The sequence below is a fragment of the Equus asinus genome, chromosome 15, assembly GCF_041296235.1.
Source record: "Equus asinus isolate D_3611 breed Donkey chromosome 15, EquAss-T2T_v2, whole genome shotgun sequence".
In the NCBI taxonomy this organism is placed as follows: Eukaryota; Metazoa; Chordata; class Mammalia; order Perissodactyla; family Equidae; genus Equus; species Equus asinus.
This window is the reverse complement of record NC_091804.1, coordinates 32476480-32494514: the sequence shown is the minus strand read 5'-3', so window position 1 is coordinate 32494514 and position 18035 is coordinate 32476480. Positions and strand designations below refer to the sequence as shown.

At 42.1% G+C, this 18035-nt stretch overlaps 1 protein-coding gene across 6 annotated transcripts in view; it reads left to right on the top strand.

Moving 5' to 3' along the window:
• Positions 1-718: 718 nt before the first annotated feature.
• Positions 719-18035, top strand: part of CHD6 (chromodomain helicase DNA binding protein 6) — a 198724-nt gene continuing 181407 nt past the window's right edge. For 4 of the 6 annotated variants that reach the window (XM_070485940.1, XM_044747841.2, XM_044747839.2 and 1 more), the window contains exon 1: positions 719-1058. The gene's annotated coding sequence lies outside the window, so the exon portion shown is untranslated. Of the gene's footprint in view, positions 1059-4157; positions 4204-18035 lie in introns of those variants that run through there. The other 2 variants (XM_070485938.1, XM_070485939.1) reach the window with 2 other exon arrangements.

Here is an 18035-nt window from a genome sequence, read left to right as displayed (position 1 = left end):
AGCACACCTATTCCACGACAGCAGGACCTTTGTCCTACTTCCAGCTGTATCCCCTGTCTTAGATCAATGCCTGGCATTTAGTGGGCAAAAATTAGCTGGTAATGAACGAATTAAAGAATATTAAACAATTAGTTGAATCTCTGCAATATGCTGGGCCCTGTCCTTGAGGATACCACAAGGATGGTAGGAGAGAAAGGCTTGAACATAAACAAATACACCACAGCTTGACACCTTTACAGAGATATCCAAGGCAGGATCTCCGTGGCTGAAAACTCCCGAGGTGTGTGGGGGCCTTGGAAAGAAGTCCGTTGTGTGCTACGACAGCCAGGGAGCCAGGCAGAGCGGCAGGGATGCGGCTGGAGACAGAGCACGGGGCTCCTTGGCTCTTCACTTGGCTTCTCGGCATCTTCTTTTCCTACCTGCAGGACCCTCGCCTCTCCTCGCTTCTGCCTAGAGAACCTCGGCCCTAGAGTAATCTCTCTTTCGCGGGACCCCAGCCACAGCCTCTCTCATCCCGGGAGAAGCCAGCCCCGGGTCTTCCAGACTGCTAGCCCGCTACCTGCGCGACCTCCACCTAGGGCTGAACCCCAGTCCCGCCCGCGCGCTCCAGGTCCCCGCCCCCTGCCTGCGGTCTGCGGCGTGCGAGACCCCGCCCCGCCCCCTAGGCCCGCAGGACCCCGGCCCCGCCCCGCCCCCGTGGCCCCGCCGCTCTGTCCCGGGGGGCGGGGCCGCGCGCAGCGGCGTCTCCAAGGCGGGGGGCGCGAGGCAGGGGGCGGTGCGGCCCCGGCGCCGACCAATCAGCGCCGCGATCACATCCATGCAAATACGAGCACAATGGAGCGAGCCCATTACTCGCCCCTGCAAGCAAGCTTGAAATGGGTTTCTGCCTGAGCGGCAGCCAGGCTGACCAATGAGTCTGTGTTTGGGGCCGGCGAAGCCCAATGGCGTGGCAGGGGAGGCGGGCCCGAGCCGGGTTAGGGTGTCCTTGCAGGGTGTCTGAGCTAAACTTCACCAAATAATAGCTGTTTGTATTTTGGCTGCTGCAGGAGCCATTTTAGGTAAGTTCTTCTCTTAACTTTTTATTTTCCTCCCCGGCCTCGGCGGGCCGGCCTTGTCCGCGGGTCCCCGGCCCCGCCCCGCCGGCCGGGCTGGGGTGCCCCTATGAATGGAGCCGGGATGAGGGGCTGCGGCAGCGCCGAGGCCCGGCCGGGCCGGGGTCCGAGCGGGGCCGGCGGCGGGCGGCCTGGCGGAGGGCAGGCGGCGGCCTGAGGCCTGAGGAGAGGGGCCGGCCTCCGTCGCGCCCGGCTCGCGCTCAGGCCGCGCTCGGGCCGGGCGGCCGTCCTTGGGAGCGCGCCGCTGCGGGCCGCGCGGAGGGGCGGGGGTCCGGGCAGCCCCCGGCCCGGGGCCTGGCGGGCGGGGGCGGGGCGTGCGGAGGCCCCTCCGGGCCGGGCTGAGGAGGGACCCCTGGTCGGGCCGCGCCGTGCTGTGGGGGGGCGGGGGTGACCGCTATTCCCGCCGCCGCCCCCGCGGAGAAGTTGCTCTATTGGCGTCCTGCGTCTGTTTGCAGGGGTGGAGGAGGGTGGGCTGGTGCCAGGCGGCTGCTCCGGGAGGGGGCGGGGGCCCCGGCGCGTCCTCGGAGCGCGCATCCCCTCCGCCCCCTTCTTACGCACTAGCGCGCACTCGCCCCGAAAATTGGAACCCTAGAGGTGTGCAGCAACCCCGCAGCCAAGTTTTGTGCGTTATTAGATTGCCTGTTTGAGCTTCAAAAAAAAAAGAAATCTGTTCCCTTCAGGGTATTTATTTCCTTCGCTGTTGAAAAGTAACGGAGTCTCTTGTTCCCAGATTTCCAGGGACATGCCTGTCAGATGTGTGCAGAGGGTTGGCAGTTACTTGGTTTTTAAAAAGACGCTATTAGGAAATCCCCTCACTAGTGCGGTAATTGAAATTGGAGTTTGTTTGCAGCTTCAGTTTTATTTGATCCAATTAAAAATACATAAGCAGGCACTTATATTTGTGTACATAAAGTATTTCTAGTTCTAGTTATGACTGATGTGACTGTGGTTTCCGTAGTGTGGGATTTAATAAGGCAGTATAATTCAATTTTGAACTTGTAGGCCCCTGTTCTCCAAATTAGGGTTTATGGACCCTTAGTAATCTGACCAAGGTTTCTAGTGAATCTTTGTCATCTCCAGGCATCTTTGGGGTTGTGTGTATGCCTTATTTCCCACCTTCTCAAAACTGCTCGTTTCTGGTGTAACAGACCTGTGAACAGAGAAAGTACAGATTTTAAAATTTTTACAATTTGTAGTGTCTGCAGTGTTGCCTGAGATTGGATTATTGTTTTTCAAATGGCGTATAGGCATACCATCCCAATAGGCCCCAAATTTCAACATAATTTATGGGGATATGCTGTGGACCTTAGAAAAGTCAGGACAAGGGGCCGCTCTGCTGTACTCCCAAGGCTAATTGTGAGCTTTCTTACTGGAGATCTGTACCCGTTGACTGTGTATGGCACAGTAGGGTTTGCTGGTAAGCCAAATTGGAAGATCATGTTGGCAACCTCAGGGAGAGTTTTTGTGAACATTGTGGCTCTCTGGCAATAGAAAGACTTGAGATCCATGTATGGTAAAATGATTAGGCATGAATTGTCAAGTAACATGGTTTATGCCAACCGGAACAGGTGGTTTCATGTAAGCAATGCATGACTGTAACCGAAGGCCTGGGAAAATATGGAGTGGTAAAACTATTAATTTTGGACTTCTTTCTGTCCCAGGGCAGATTTCCTAGATGAATTATGATGAATTACTTAAACTTTTTTCTTGATTAATGGATTATTAAAAGCTAACCTTTACGATTTTTCTTTTTCCTTTTTGCAAACTTTGGAATTTCTCTTAAAGTAACCAGACTGTGTTACTGTTCTTGCTCTAGTCTGGCCATGGGCAAAGTAAATCAAGATCTGTTGTGAAATTTGTTGTGTCTTATCGTGGTATCTCACCCTGCCTGGGGTTGGATTTTTTATACTGAAATTATTTCTTTGCTTTTTGCATTTAGCTCTTCTGTTGTTATAGCACTGCAAACTCTTTCAGTAGGATCACTTTTACCACAACTTTTTAATATTCTATATCTTTATAGTTATTTTTATAATTTATTAGTATAGTTGGAAGTTCTCTAAACCCATCAGTATATTACTTCATGCAAACCACGCAAGAAGTTGAAAGACCAGGTGGAAGTGAAATGGGAGAGCCACAACTAACACTGCTGCGTTTCTGGAAATCTTTTGGCAGTTAGTTTTTTGTATTTATTGATTAACTTTTCTTATAACTATTTCAAATACCAAAGAAAATCTGAAGCAGAATTGTATCTCTTTAGAAACCAGATCACATTTGGGATTTTTGCCATTATATTACAGAAAACCTATCAGAAACAGCAGGCCGTTGGGCTGTGTCTTGGAGATCTCTTCGATTTGTAGAAGTTTCAATGAAGTTTTTCAGTTTTCTTGGAAGTATGCCTTTGCCCCAAGCAGAGTTTGTGGTTATGTCTTCCTGTGTTAAGCCATGAAGGAAAAGGATTCCACAACCTCGGGCTTGATTCTCACTGTAGGTGCCTATGTTTTTCAACTTTCATGGAAAGACTTTGTATTCGTAATGACCAAATGGAGTCACACATGGACCACACACATTCTGAACTGTTTCGAACAGGTATTAGGATTCAAGGATTCTACCTGCAAAAATAACTTTGGTATATGACAATGACATTATCTAGGACAGTGACAGTATCTAAATCAACTGAGGAGACTATGTTTTCGTCACCCCAGTATGGCAAGGTTTGAAATAATTTTATTTTATTTTATTTTTTTATTTTTTAAGATTTTATTTTTTTCCTTTTTCTCCCCAAAGCCCCCCGGTACGTAGTTGTATATTCTTCATTGTGGGTCCTTCTAGTTGTGGCATGTGGGATGCTGCCTCAGCGTGGTTTGATGAGCAGTGCCATGTCTGCGCCCAGGATTCGAACCAACGAAACACTGGGCTGCCTGCAGCCAAGCACGCGAACTTAACCACTCGGCCAGCCCCCTGAAATAATTTTATTTTTAATAAATAATTTGTGGTCCTCTTTATACTTCCATCCGTCATTCAAAGCTTTTGTTTAATTCAGGTGAAGAGCTGCAGTGAATTCCATGGGACTGCGTGCATTCTCCTGTACCAGGTTGTTATATTGAAAACTCTTTGAAAGACATAAAGTAATAGCTAGAGCTTAGATATCTGTTCCCTAGAGAACATTTTTATTTGCAGTAGAGTGTGACATACTTGTGAGGGAAGCAAAGAACCAGCATTGAATGAGTACCCGGTGTGTGTCCAGCATGCAGCCAGGTACTAGGTCTACAGAGATGAGAAAATATCTCTGTTTTCATAGCTCCTTCGTGAGGCTGGACTGCAGCTCAGAGAAATGGAGTAACTTATTCAAGGCCATAAATCTAGTAAATGTTAGAGCCAGCATTTGAACCCAGGTCATCTGGATTCAAAGCATATATTCTTTTCATCAACAATCTTCTCTGAAGATTTCTTCAAATGCTGGAGCATGCTCTCCTGTTTTCGTGGTATGGTGCTAGGTTAACTAATACACTTTGCCTAAGTTCTTCCACATATGCGTCCATTTTTACTTCTCTATTTCAAGAATTTGTCACTGAGGACGCAAATTGGAATACAGTGCGGGCACCCTTTTCCCTGTCTCCATAGTGTAGGAGTGGTCTTCCTGGGGCACTTGGAGTTCGGGGTAGCCTGGTACAGTAATAGCTGTGAAGTGCAGAGGGAGAGTGCAGTCACTTTTTCCTTGCCAAAATGTTCATTTTGTGGGAGCGTTGTTACCCTCATGAGAAATTCTGTTACTTCCATAAAAGTCCTGAAGGTAGTGAAATGGAGTTATTTTAAAATATCCATCTCTGTTCCCATTTCTGAACTAAATTATTTGCATAAAATCCAGAGAAAAATGTTTGTTTTTGTTTGTAGTACTTATATTAGTTGGTTTTTATAGTTGGTAATAGTGATTGTTTACATCCTTCTACATTTATTCTTTATGTCATTTGCCATCATTGAGACCTTTAGAATCTTTGGTAATGTTTATGACATAAATAGCTCCTATTTTGAGGAATGTTTTCTTTTTTTAATTGATGAACATTTTTTCTTTATAGTCATAATGAAAGACTTAAAATTTTTAGCAAGGAAAAAATTGATTTTTCCATTTTTTGAATAGACTTCCATGGTGCTTTTATCCGCTTTTTCAGAAGAACTTAACATACTAAGACAATATGTGAAAATTTCAGGAATACTGGGAAGTAGAATTTTAAGGTAACTTCAAGACACGAATCCGAACACAAATACTAAGTGATGAATACATATTTAAATTTTCTAAACAAGCAGAGGGAGATTTCTGTTTTTCTACGTTTTAAAAGATTCTTGTAGGGATGGTTCATTGACCTAATTTTACGGATCAAATTTTTTTTTTTTTTGAGGAAGATTAGTCCTGAGCTAACTATTGCGAGTCCTCCTCTTTTTTGCTGGGGAAGCCTGGCCCTGAGCTAACATCCGTGCCCATCTTCCTCTACTTTCTGTGTGGGACGCCTGGCACAGCATGGCTTGCCAAGTGGTGCCATGTCCGCACCTGGGATCCCAACCGGCGAACCCCGGGCCGCCAAGAAGCGGAACATGCAAACTTAACTGCTGTGCCACCAGGCCGGCCCCTGGATCAAATATTTTATCAGTAAATTTTTAATATATTTTGGATTTTCTTGTACAGTATGTGACCAAAGTATTTTATTTTTGGAATTTCTATATCTTTTAGTTCTAAGATTGTCTTTACGTAAAAGTTCAGGCTTCAGGTTAAAAGAAGGTCTGAGTCTTGTAACATTGACCTTCAGTTTCTACCTATTTAGGTTGATGCTTTTTATCCTGGGATTCATGCATTCCTAGGGACTCTTTGGCTGGTCTATGAACTCCTCAAAATAGTATGCAAAACACTGTTTGTGTGTGCATTTTTATGGGAAGTGAATCGGTTGCTTTTTATGATTCTCAAAGGTATCTGTGACTCCCACCCTCCTTTTCCCCTCCTCCCTGTCTCTTCCTACCCGCATGCAAAAACAATATTAAGGATCATTGATTTAGGTCATTCCAAAGCAATTGTTTTGTATGAGCAAAATATTTTGCCTGGAGGCTGACTTCTTTGGACATTTTTTGCCCTTTAGAAGGTCCTGCAGTCTCAATCCGGATCAGTTGGCCTGGGCGTGGGGAAGTAGTTCTTCTCCCTCTGGGCAGATCCAGGCAAGGGTCATCCCCAGAATTCTTCCCTGCCTTATTATTATACTTGGGAAGCTGTTCCCTGCCCTCCCCAGGCAGCCTGGTAAGAGTAAAGGTTGGAGTGGGAGGCATGAGGACAATTGCAAGACAGTCTTAGAGAGTCCCGGTCTCTTGGTCTCAGCCATCTGCCTCTGCAGATGGGACTGGAGGGGTGGCCATGGCAAAAGCTCCTGACATTTTCTTTCTTTGAGTACTACTACTTATTCATTCCATTATTGCTTCATTCAATATGTTAGGAGAAAAAGAGTTTTCTTTCTTATATTGTAAGAGGAGCAATGAAAAAGAATCCTTCCATTTTTGTATTCCTTAGACTGTGTCTGAGATACCTTGCAACTTTTCTGTTAATGTTAAGTTTTTTTTTGAGGAAGATTAGCCCTGAGCTAACATCTGCTGCCAGTCCTCCTCTTGTTTGTTTTGCTGAGGAAGACTGGCCCTTAGCTAACATCCATGCTGATCTTCCTCTACTTTATATGTGGGACGCCTGCCACAGCATGGCTTGACAAGCAGTGCATAGCTCCACACCTGAGGTCCAAACCAGTGAACCCCGGGCCGCTGAAGTGGAACATGCGAACTCAACAGCTGTTCCACTGGGCCAGCCCCGTAATGTTGTTAATTTAAGTGGACTTTTTCTTAAAATAATAATGTCTAGTTGAGCATGTAAGCTTATTTTTACAGAGAATGTGCATGTATCTCAAGTTCTGTTAAACCGGCTGTTACTATAGGAAAAGGGATCCCGTGTTAAAGTTCTCAGAGCCTTATTTTATAATTTACTTAAGTGAAAGTCAAGTAAATTTTTAAAGCAAAATTCTAGAGTGACAAGAAAATTCTAAGAGTAGTCTCTAGGGAGTGGCCGAGCTTGAAGTTATCCTGGAGATTTTCTCATAGAAGTCCATTTGTGGGGCCAGACCAGAAGTTGAATAAAAGAAAAATCTGTTTGGTTTGATGTGTAGATTGGGGAAAACACCTAAGCTTTAGGCGGTTTGGTGAAAGGCATTGGCTCTTATAGGGGGGTGGTCTTTGATCTGTTCCTTCCCTAAGAGTACATGAGTAAAGACGTTTACCTGGACTGTTTACTTTGGGTTCAAGGAAACCATCAGTATTCTAAGAAATCTTTGGAAGGATTATATCTGGTAAGCAAGGTCCAGATCATAGATTTTTTTTTACTGAAAGACATTTTTTATGATGTAACACAGAAGACTTTATTAATGTTCATTGTGGATTCTGGCTTAAGTCTTGCAGTGTTAGCAGTCTTAATTCAACCGTGGGTTAGCATGAAAAAGTCAAGCCATCATCCTTGTTGACCATATGACAGAATTGGATCACATTATAAATGATGACACTATCAGATTGCTTCTTTTGCTTTTTTATTGTGGTAACATTGATTTATAACATTAAATGAATTTCAGCTGTACATTATTATATTTCCATTTCTGTAGGTTGCATCGTGTTCACCACCCAAAGACTAATTACAATCCATCACCATACACATGTGCCTAATCACCCCTTTCACCCGCCTCCCTTCCCCCTTCTGGTAACCACCAATCCAATCTCTATCTCTGTGTTCGTTTGTTGTTGTTTTTATCTTCTATTTATGAGTGAGATATGATGTTTGACTTTCTCCCTCTTAACTTATTTCGCTTAGCATAATACCCTAAAGGTCCATCTATATTGTCAAAAATGGCCAGATTTTACCCTTTTTTATGGCTGAGTAGTATTCCATTGTGTACATATACCACATCTTCTTTGTCCATTCGTCCTTTGATGGGAACCTAGGTTGCTTCCAAGTCTTGGCTATTGTGAATAATGCTGCGATGAACATAGAGGTGCATATATTTTTACACATTCGAGTTTTCATGTTCTTTGGATAAAAACCCAGCAGTGGAAGTGCTGGATTGTATGGTAGTTCTATTCCTAATTTTTTGAGGAACTTCCATACTATTTTCCATAGAGGCTGCACCAGTTTGCACTCCCCCCAGCAGTGGATGAGAGTTCCCTTTTCTCCACAACTTCTCTAACACTTATTTCCTGTCTTGTTAATTATAGCCATTCTGCCGGGTGTTAGGTGGTATCTGTTCATCGTAGTGTTTATTTGCACTTCCCTGATAATTAGTGCTGTTGAAGATCTTTTCATGTGCCTGTTGGCCAACGGTATATCTTCTTTGGAGAAATGTCTGTTCAGATCTTTTGCCCATGTTTTACTTGGGTTGTTAGTTTTTTTGTTTTTGAGATGTATGAGTTCTTTATATATTTTGGATTTTAGTCCTCATCAGGTATATGGTTTGCAAATATCTTCGCCCAATTGTTAGGTTGTCTTTTTGTTTTGTTGATGGTTTCCTTTGCTGTCAGATTGCTTCTTTAATCAAACCCTATATAGTATCGTTTTAAGGGACTTAGGGGTATTCTGCTTAATGGAATTAACAGTTTTGCCTTGAGTTGTAAAAATACAGTGAGGAAATGATACAGGATGTGAAAGAGATCATTAATGACTAGCTCCAAAAAGGTAGTTGTAAAAATCTAAAATAAACTCTTAGATCAGGGCTACTCAAAGTTAGTCTGTGGATCTGTGTAGGTCTGTAGACTGTTACCTGTCTGCGATGATCTAAGTACAGAACTTGAAGCATTTAGATGCTTTTTCAGCATTTTTTAGAAAATTTGTCTGTTGCTGAATCTAATAATAAAAAATGTAAGTTTGTGGTATAGTCTTTGTGTTTTTAAAAATTTTTTCCTGGTAATTCACTTTTTTAGTATTTTATAAAAGTATTAGTCCACAATGGATTGGGAAAAAACAAAAACTAGTCCTTTACCATAGAGAGCACTACTCAAGATAATAGGCAACATTATCTTGGAGCTTGTTAGAAATGCAAATTCTTGGGCCCCATTCCAGGCCAACTGAAATAAATTACCTGGCGTGGGGACCCAGTGATCTGTGTTATAACAAGCTATGCTGATGATTTTTGTGCACATTTATTTATTTATTTTTGTAAAGATTGGCACCTGAGCTAGCAACTGTTACCAATCTTCTTCTTCTTCTTTTTTTTTTCTTTTTCTCCCCAAATAACCCCAGTATATAGTTGTATATTTTAGTTGTGGGTCCTTCTAGTTGTGGCACATGGGACGCCGCCTCAGCATGGCCTGATGAGTGGTGCCATGTCCACGCCCTGGATCCGAACTGGTGAAACCCTGGGCCGCCAAAGCGGAGCGCGCAGACTTAACCATTCGGCCACGGGGCAGCCCCTGTGCACATTTAAATTTGAGAAACATTGTTCTAGATCAGAACTGTCCAGTAGACCTTTGTGTTCTGATGGAAAATGTCCTATATCTGTGCGAGACCTATGAGTTATATGTGGCTTTTGAGCCCTGAAAAGGTGGCTAGTATGACTAGGGAACAGGATTTAAAATTTTATTTAATATTGGGTAATTTAAATTTAAATAACCACATATGGCTAGTGGCACTGGCATTTGACAGCACAGCTCTAGACCCTTTAGCTCTCCCTATTTCTTTTTTTGAGGAAGATCAGCCCTGAGCTAACATCTGCTGCCAATCCTCCTCTTTTTGCTGAGGAAGACTGGCCCTGAGCTAACATCCGTGCCTGTCTTCCTCTACTTTATGTGTGGGATGCCTGCCACAGCATGGCTTGTGAAGCGGTGTGTAGGTCCACACCCAGGATCCGAACTAGTGAACCCTGGGCCCTTGAAGCGGAATGTGCCAACTTAACTGCTGAGCCACGGGGCTGGCCCCGCTCCCCCTTTTTAAGGGAGGCAGAAGTGGATTTTTTCCCCTTCATTTAGAAAGGGAAATACAATATGGCACAAAGACTATCCTTTAGCCTTAAATGAGACTAAACGAATTAGATAATAAAATTTGGCACTATTTGCCCATTTATATTTACCTATTTATTTTTATCTAAAAGTTAGTTTGATGTTAAGAAAATAGTAGGATCAGAAAGTAAATTTAGATCTGTGTCTTTTAAGGTTTTGCAAACAGCAAGATAGCTGTTCCAGCCAAGCCTTGTGACCCTTCGTGACTGTGACTAACATGCATGATGTCTTTCAACATGACTTCTGAAGCCTTTTTCTTTCATGTAAAGATTTAAGACGGGAGCTTTTAAGTGCAATACTGCAGTTTTCCAGTTCTTAATATAAAACCCTGGTTATTGAGGGTTCTCATTACCTTAGACTAGTTAGTGGAGATTTTCCCTATGTAAAGTATTTCTGGCTTATGAGCTTACTTAGAGGATGGTTTTTCAGTTCATAAAGGTAACCTTTGTTTTTAATAGTATTCACCAAGGCTCCCTTGAAAGGTTGAGCCTTATCCTCTGTCCTTCCAGTATATTTAAAAATTGATTTGTTAGAAGAAAGGATTTTTCTTACTCATTCAGGGTTGTATATGCTTCCCTGCTTCCAGCCCATCCACGTGTACTTCAAATGCTAAACTTGTAAAAATCAAGGATAGCATTGATTCTGATGTATTGATCCGTATCCATTGTAGAATTGGAAATTATTTTGTGAAGGACAAGTGGAAGGAAGCATGGTCATAGAAGTAAATGAAGATCCACATATAGAGTCACGGCTTTTTAAAATGCTATCCAGACATCATAAAATGATTCTTTCTAGTCATACCGTAATTTTAATAGATATATTTGCTAGTTTTAGGTTTTTAAGTAGGAGACTGTCAGTCATTTAGGCAGTGACTCTTGAAGCTTGAGAGACAGTAAAGGGTGTCCCATGTGCTTTATACACTCACAAATATTGGAATCGGAAGCTTCTTAAAGAATGGATAGGGCTGCAGAAATAGTAAAATTATTAATGTAGCAGTGTCTGTTGCTTTGTTTATGGCATGAATTAATGCTATATTGTCTTCCATTGGTGTTCATTAAAAAGCAGCACTGTTGTCCCTTTAATTCTGTTGTAGGGGACAGTCCTATACTCTCAGAGTGAGTGAAGATGTCATGGAAGGTTGTCTGGGCAGAGCCTTCTGTTTAGCTGAAAACACAAATATCGCTGATTGGCGAGGCTTAACATTTTGTAATGTGCTGCTTTGGGCTCTTCTGTTTGACTTTCTTCAAAGGATTTCAAGTTCTTGATCTCTAGGCAGATATTTGGATTACTGCTTTGGGGTCTTAAGGTTTGAAAACCCAGTCTCTCGGAATTGACATCTGATAGTTGACAGATCCCAAGCTTAGGAGGTTTGGAGGTTCCTGGCTTCAAGTTTGTTCCCATCGCTGTCACTGGTTCCCAGTGCTGCAACTGGAATGTTGTTTGAGATGTTACTAAAGATTGGTTTCCTAAGCTGGGCCCAAATACCAGTCTCCTTATTTACACATAGTCATACTCTGTCCACTCTTATCTGCTCGGACTGCAGCATTTCCTGCTAACAGGGCTCTCCCTGGTACTCCTCACTTTCTTCGTGTTCGCCCTTGAACTAGGCTTGTAGCTGCCGTTGTGGTATGGCAGTTATTTCTAGTTGAAGATTTAAGCGATATCAGGTCTTACACAATTCAGCATCTTAACTAGATTCTTCTAAACCAAAGCCTCTTTCTGGCTTCTCAGGATTGCAGAAGAGTAGAGTTGAAAGGGACTTCAGAGGCTAACTAGTTCAATTTCTTCATCTTATGGATGATGGAATGGAGTCTTGGTCCCGTAAATGTTTTGTGAGGCCATAGAGCTGGTTTATAGCCAAGTTAGGATTAGAATTCAATTCTCATTTTACTAAACAGGACTCTTTCCTATTTCTGATAGTTAGGGTCCTGAAAACCCACGTAGGAGAATTTCGCTTAAGAACTTATTGGGTAAATATGGGGAAGGAGTGCTCTGAGATTTGAAGTTAATTTGTGAAAGACTGCATAATTTTTTTATGTTCTCTAAAATAAAATAAGGATATAATCAATGAGATTTTACATGTCTTAAATGAGAGGTACTATTTTGGTAACTTCTGTTTACTATGTCTTGTTTACTAGAAACATTTTGGCATGTTCTTCTCTTATATCATGGTAAAAGGCTTGTGGTACTATTTTGGTAACTCTTGTTTACTATTTTTTGCTTACTAGAAACTTTTTGGCATGTCTTTCTGTTATAGCTTGAACTGCTTGTAAATTCACCTTTGCTTTATTGCAAATAATGTGTTTGATAGTTTGTTTCACATCCGTGTATTCATTCAGCTTTATGACTTAGGGTTATTGGAATAGGTTTTTCCCAGACCCCTCAATAATCATGATATAATAATAGCAGCTGCCAGTCATTGAATGCTTACTAGGTGCCAGGTATGGTGCAAGGCTCCTTCATGGTGTGGTGGTCGTTAGGACTGTGCACCAGTATTCTGCTTCTGGGTACATGGTAGGATTGCACTTCTCCCTCACCTTGAAGTTGAGCATGGCTGTGTGACTTGCTTTGGATATTGAAATTTGAGTGGAAGTCATGTGAGACACTTCTAGGCAGATAACCTTTTCTTTTTCTTGAAAGAAATCTGCAGTGGTTACATACTGTAAGCAAGTAAGCCTATGCTTTAAACTGCTTGAGTTTTTTAAATGGGGTTTTAACTGCAGCATAACCAAGTCCATCCTGATGAATATATATGGATTATTATCATTGATCCTCATGGCGAAGTGCTGATATTAAGCCCATTTGACAGTCGAGGAAATGGAGACAAAGGAGTTATACTTGTCTGTAAGTATAGAACTAGTGGCCTGGCAGTTTGAGCCCTACATTCTTTTTTTTTTTTTAAAGATTGGCACCTGAGCTAACAACTGTTGCCAATCTTCTTCTTTTTTTTCCCCCTGCTGCTTCTTCACCAAATCTCCCCAGTACATAGTTGTATATTTTAGTTGTGGGTCCCTCTAGCTGTGTCATGTGGGACGCTGCCCCAGCATGGCCTGACGAGTGGTGCCATGTCCGCACCCATGTTCCGAACCAGCGAAACCCTGGGCCGCCGAAGTGGAGCACACGAACTTAACCACTCCACCATGGGGCCAGCCCCAAAAGCCCTACGTTCCATTTTTTTTTTTTTTTAAGATTTTATTTTTCCTTTTTCTCCCCAAAGGCCCTGGTACATAGTTGTTTATTTTTAGTTGTGGGTCCCTCCAGTTGTGGCATGTGGGATACCACCTCAGCATGGCTTGATGAGTGGTGCCATGTGGGCACCTAGAATCCGAATTGGCAAAACCCTGGGCTGCCGAAGCAGAGTGCATGAACTTAACCACTCAGCCATGAGGCCAGCCCCAAGCCCTACATTCTTAAGCACTACAGTCTGCTGCCATTCTCTATGCGGAACTATCTCAATACCACTCTTTTTTTTTACAGGATTAAAAAAAATTTTTTTTTGGTGAGGAAGATTGGCCCTGAGCTAATCTTGCCAATCTTCCTCTTTTTTTTTTTCTCCCCAAAGCCCCAGTACATAATTGTATATCCTAGTTGTAGGTCATTCTACTTCTTCTATGTGGGATTCCACCACAGCATGGCTTGATGAGTGGCGTGTAGGTCCATGCCCAGGATCTGAACTGGTGAACCCTGGGCCGCTGCAGTGGAATGCTTGAATTTAACCAGTCAGCCATGGGTCAGCCCTGTCCGTACCACTCTATTATATATAGAATATGGGATCTGCCCAAGATAACTTCATGCCAAAGTTTAGGTTTACCTCTCTGTTCCATCCCTTCTTACAGCTGCTCCTGAAGTCTTAGGTCCAAGGGTGACTGCCTCTTACTAGCATTGTACTGAAAAAAGCTCCATTCCTTTTCTCTGATCTGTTACCTACTTTTACTGCCTTCTGGAATTCCATCTTTGATGTGACAGGGTAGTTCCTTGCCTTAAAAATCCTCACATCTCTAATGTTTTCCAAGTAAGTTTCTCCGAAGGCCACATTAAGCTTTATGAATAGGACGCTGCTTAGCATTCACAAAGGCATTACAACATTAAGTACATGATTCTGCAGCCAGACCACCTGACTTTGAATCCCAGCTCCACCACTTACTGGCTGTGTGAACCCCTCAATGCTTCAGTTTCTTCATCTGTAAAATGGAGATAATAATACCTGGCTCCAAATGAGTTAATTTGTGGAAAGCCTTGGAAAAATGCCTGACATGTTATAAGCATGATGTAAGTGTTGGATATTATAATTTTAAAGAATAAAGTATCACAGGGCCAAGATGAATGCAGATAAGTCATTGCTGATCTTAACCTTTCTGGTGTTAATACTGTGATATTAAATGTTTACTTCCACTTTTAATTTTTCCTTTTATTCAACAGGGATTACTGAGCAACTCTACAAGACACTATGCTCTGGGGAGGGGTGGGAAGGGAAATGACCTAGAGCTTGCCCTCAAAGAATTTACAATATAAAAGGGAGATAAGATATGTATAAATACCTGTATGGAGATAATTCTGCTATTACAAGGTAGCCCATACAAATGAAAGATAAAGGACTTTGGGAGTTCAGAAAAGGGAGAGGTACGAGTCAGAGAAGGCCTTGAGTCAGACAGGGCACTTACCAAGGTTGGAAGGATAGGCAGGATTTGGCTGCTAGGAGACTGGGTGAGGTAGGAGGAAATCTCTAGGTGAAAGGAAGCATTAGAGCAGAAGCTTATAATTATATGTTCATTTGTCCATTCAGCAAGTGTATACTGAACATTTACCATGTGCTGGGCACTGATACAAGTCCTGGGGCTGCAGCTGTAAACAACACGAAGTTCCTGCGCTCATGAAACTTACATTCTAAGGAGTATTTGAATATGCAGAACCATAGTATATCGAGTGGTGATAAGGGCTAAGAAGAAAAATAAAGCAGGATAATGAGACAGAGAATAGGTTTATGTAACTAAGAAAAGCATGATTAATTTCTAAAGTTTTTTTAGGGTATCTTTTGAGGAAACCCAAGGCAGAGCTAAATGGCTTTGTCCTATGTTCCATGCTCATAGTTCTCCGCCCCTCACCCTTGGCTTATCTAGATATTTTCCTCCCTTGACTTGAGAGCAAGTCCCAATGTCTTCATGGGGCCTCCCCGCCCCTCACGTCTGCCAGAAACACTCTCTTTCTCTTCTGCGCTTCTGGAGTCAGATTTTGCCTCTGTAACTAATTTGGCGTTTCATATTGGGCTGCCTTTGTCTTTTCTCATATTGTTCTTTGTTTATTCCACAAGTATGTGATGCCCATTTATTTAGTAAACAATTATTGAATTTCCGTTTTGTTTCATCCATTGCTGGGAACCAGGAACTTGAAGATAAATGCACTTGATTTCTGTCCTTGAGAAGTGCACAGTCTATTAGAAGAGACAGAAATGTAAACTGCAGCTGCAAACATCATGCTGAATGTCAAGTTAGAGCTATGGACAGAGTTTTGTTAGAATGCAAGAAGAGGGAGCAACCATCTACCCAGGGAAGTTGGTTAAGACTTTTGAAAGGAAGAAACTTGTAAATTCTTGAAAGTTGATTTGGAGTTTAATAATCTGAGATGGGATTGGTATCTATGAGTCTGGAGAGCCTTTTATGCATTGGAAGTATCCTGTGAGGGGATGTTGGCAAATGTAAGTTCCGTGTGGCTGGAGTGTAGTGGAGAGCTGTGGAGTTGTGGTGGGCGATGGGGCTAGAGGAGTAGGTTGGAGACTGAAAGGCTTTGAAGATCCTGCTAAGGGGTTTAGATTTGTGTTGGCAGTGAGAGGTCAGAGGTTTTAGTGCAGAAGAGTAGTTTGTATTCTTCACTTGGGCAGCAGAGTTTGGTTTAGAACAGTGGTGCTCAAACTTTGCTGCATATTCAGAATCACCTGGAGAACTTTAAAAAACACCAGTGCCCAGGCTGCATGCAGTGAAATCTGATTCTGTGGAGGGGGGGACCCAGGTATTGGGGTTTTGATAACTTCCTCGGTGATTCCACTATGCACCCATTTTTGAGAACCAGTGGTTTAGAAAGACCTGACGACAGGTTAATGAGTTAGGAGGCTCTTGCAGTAGCCTGGCTAGGAGATAAGACTTTGAATTGAGGCTTTGGTAGCTGGAACAAGGGAAGACAGAGGCAACCATTATTGTTTTTCTTTAATTTTCTGTATGTTTTTCTTCTCCAACAAAATTGTGGCCCCCTGGGTGCAAAGGCTAGTCTTTGTACTTTGAGTTCTTTGTAGAGATTTGTACATAGTAGGTTCTCAATACGTATTTGCTTTGACTAAAATCAGTTTTCTTTTATTCAAGTACTCCTAGTTGAATACTTAGGGCATTTTTATTTCATGTGCTTCTTTTTGTTATTAAATAGAAATTCCTTTAGGGACAAGAGTGGATGGAGATGAAACTTTTTGCTCAGTTTTACTTCCTCATAATTCTGATTAAAGATATAGGAAGTTAAAATTCAATAATGAAAACAAGTCTGCATATGAACTTGGTTTATCCATACTGTCTCTCCTCATTAGCACAAACACGTAAGTTTGCCTTTAACTTTTGGCATTTGCGTAAAACCTGTTAGTGCTAATACACCCTTTAAAATAAAGAATCCAGATAAAGTATCTAGATTCTTAAAGTAGTTCCACAACATGTGGAAGGTAAACCTTAACAATAACACCTGGATTCTGTTAATCTGTGTAGTAACTCAGAAATTTATCAATGTGGTATAGAGACTGACTTGGTTTGTGCATTTGAAATAATATCTCTTTGCCAAATAAATTTTATTTATTTGTGAATGGGGATAGTATTTAAAAATGCTGTGAAGCTTTTTTCTGTCAACTCTTCATTCTCTATTCTAATGGAGGGGAATTGGAATATACAGAAATTAATAACTTCTTTTATAATTGAAGGCTTTTATACCTCTACCCCTGCTATTTTGTATCTTGAAAAACATCAAACCTACAGAAAGTTATGAGACTAGTACCATCAACACCCATCTCCCCTTTACCTAGGTTTGCCAGTTATTAACATTTTGCCAAATTTGTTTTCTCTCTCTATATATACTTTTTTTTAAGCCATAGCCTTTGAGAGTTACTTGCAGACATTGTGACACTTCTCCCCTAATTAGTTTTGCCTTTCTATGCTGAGAGAAAAGATACATAACTATAATATAGTTATGCCAGTGAGGAAACTTGACTTAAAACCAGTGTGTCCATATGTAAATCTTCCCATTCACATGTTCTCTAGCTTTTTTATTTTTCTGCATCTAGAATCCAGTCAAGGATCATGCATTGTATTAAGTTGTCATGTGTCTTTACCGTTCAAAATTGATTAATGTGATCTGGTAGTCACAGGATTTGGGGAATGGAAATGAAAATCCCTGTAAAGGACGGTGTGGCCCAGTTTCCCAGCCTTTTTGCCTGCCTGCCTTCTTCCGTGCCCCCCACCACTGGCTGGGAATTGGCCTGCTTATACTAATGACAAAGTTCTAAAGCGGAACCCAGCACCCATTGCAGACCTGCTTGTGCACATCTTCTTGAGGCTAGGAAAGGCTTTGTTTTCAGAGTTATTTTCCATTTTAGGATTAAAGCCATTCAGGGCGCTCAGGTGTTTAATTAAGAAAATGTGATAGTGTTAATGAGACTTTCAGAAAAGATTTTCGTAGTTGACTCTAAATCTTGTGAAACATGAGAGTCCTCTTTTGCTATTTCTTGAGGACCACTGATTATCAAGACCTTGTCTTTATACAGTTCATGAGGTTTTATTTATTTATTTGAACTATTAAGGACCCCCCTACTCCTGCCCTCCTTTAAATATTCCAGTCGAGTCCTTT